Raw genomic sequence first — 2500 nt, 5'->3', positions numbered from 1 at the left:
TATATATATTATAACTATATATATATATATACGTATATACATAATTATGATATATATATATATATATATATATATATATATATATATATATATATATAATATATATAGATAGATATCGATTGGTTAGTGAATTATGATTTTGCTTAGAGATCCAATTTGTGCAATTCTGAGGCCTCGAGCGAGGTAAATTGATTAGGACGTACTGCAGACTTGATTTAGAGTAGGAATCCGATTATCTCTGCACTAATTAGACAGGTGGTGTTAGACAGATCGAAAGCAAGAGAAGCTATAAACGAGAGATTCGATTGGTAAAAAAATTGTACGAAGAAGTCAATGTATTATGGTGTAATTATTACATGAAATTCTAAAACTGTATCTACGAATAATTCGATAAAATATTTCGGAACTAATATTCAATTTTACAAGATTAAGATCAAATGTCAATGTACTGTACTGTAATTATTACGATATATTTTTAAAATTATGCGAACAAATAATTCGACAAAATATCTCTAATAATTCTATGGAAAATATTTTCAAGCTAAATGATTAATTGCATGTTATTTTACAAGATTAGAGTTAGAAAATTATCGTATTACGTTATAATTATTATAATAAATTATAATATCGCGAACAAGTAATTCGATAAAATATTTCTGATAATTCTATTTCATATTTCATAGTTAATGTCCAATAACGAATTATTCTATACGATTAGAATCAGAAAATGATTCGTACTATGTTAGATAATTAATTATATGTATAAATTGTAAATATAGAGGAACGAATAATTCGACAAAATAATTCTAATAATTCTATTAATCTTTAATATTTAATCGTAGTTAATAATATCTAAAGATATTATCAGATTAAAAAATAATAATAAAATTGTAAATTATTAGCGATATATATATATATATATATATATATATATATATATATATATATATAGAATATTCGATGAAATAAATTTCATCTTAGTTAACGAAGGAACTAGCAGAAGTCACGTATTCTTGTTTATCGATGATTCAAGATAATCTTAGGGAACACCGAAGCAGGAGAAGCTTTTCGATAAAACGAACCTCAGTTAATTACATTCAGGATAATTGAGTTATCCTTGTAACATTGTATATATTACAAAATAAGATAATTTTCTTTTTCTTTTTTTTTTTTTTACTAGATTAATTAAATCAACCCGATAGTTATAAAAAATAGTTTATTAAAAATAAAAGTCAAGATTAAACGATGACATATACAATTATCGATTACATCGATTATATCTAATTATTATCATATCTTTATTATGTACATGTTTCATCTTCAGCGAGATATTGTTGTCGTTGTTATCTTGAGCTAATGAAAAAAAGAAAAAAAAAAAAAAAAAGGAATAGATAGAGAAAAAAAAAGAAACAAAGGAGGAAGAAAGAAAAAAAGAAAAAAATGATTATTCCGACAGAACTTTAGGTTAGAGAATCATGAACCTAGGGAAAACGTATCCGCAGAACAAAAGGAGTCTCGATAAGGATGGCTAATGAAATTTTCCGCACGCGACGTACTTTTCAAGGGAATGTAGGAGAAGAACGGCGACGTGGGAAGGGGGAGATGTTTCAGGCGGTATCCAGGAAAGGTGGAAGGAGAAATGTTCACTGATTGAACTTCGACATCAAAGACGATATCCTTTTGGTTAGTACGACGTCAGAAGTTAAAGGTCTTTTCTTTTGTCATTTCTTTTTTATTTTACCCTTTTAACTGGATATACTGTTCTATATATAGGATTCGGTCTATGAAGGTAGAGGGTCGGAATAATTTTTCTCTCACTCTCTCACTTTCTCACTCTCTCACTCTCTCTCTCTCTCTCTGTCTCACTTTTTCTGTTTCTTTTTTTTTTTTTTTGTTATATTTCGTTCTTCATTTTATCTTTTTTTTTTTATATCAATTAAGGGAGAAGAAAAAGTTGAGGCAAAGAGGAAAAAAAAAGAAAAAGAAAAGGGATAAAAAAAAGAACCCCACACATTTGGATCGAGGAGTAAATATGATTAAATCAAATTGAAATTATATGAATAAAATAGAACTATAAAATATAAAATGGAATTAATGATAAATTAAAATTGTCCTTACATACATACATACATACATACATACATACATATATATATATATATATATATATATATATATAAAATGTGAATTTAAATGAAGAACCTGTTAATACATATAAATTGCAATATCTGAAAATTTTTTAATTAAAAAAAAAGAAAAAAAGAAAGAGTTAAATTTCGAGATACAAATTTGCATTGAAGAGAAAGTTCGGAATATAAATGAGTTTCGAAGGTGTTAAATGAAATAGAAGACTTTAGATCGAAAGGTTAAAGATAGTAAAAGAGAAAGAATGAGAGAGAAAGAGAGAGAGAGAGAGAGAGAGAGAGAGAGAGAGAGAGAGAGAGAGAGAATGAATAAATTTGCTATTCGTTGAAGCAGTGACTCATCGATCGACAACTGC

This window comes from Vespa velutina, chromosome 11, assembly GCF_912470025.1.
Source record: "Vespa velutina chromosome 11, iVesVel2.1, whole genome shotgun sequence".
NCBI lineage: Eukaryota > Metazoa > Arthropoda > Insecta > Hymenoptera > Vespidae > Vespa > Vespa velutina.
Note: the sequence above shows the minus strand (reverse complement) of the source record.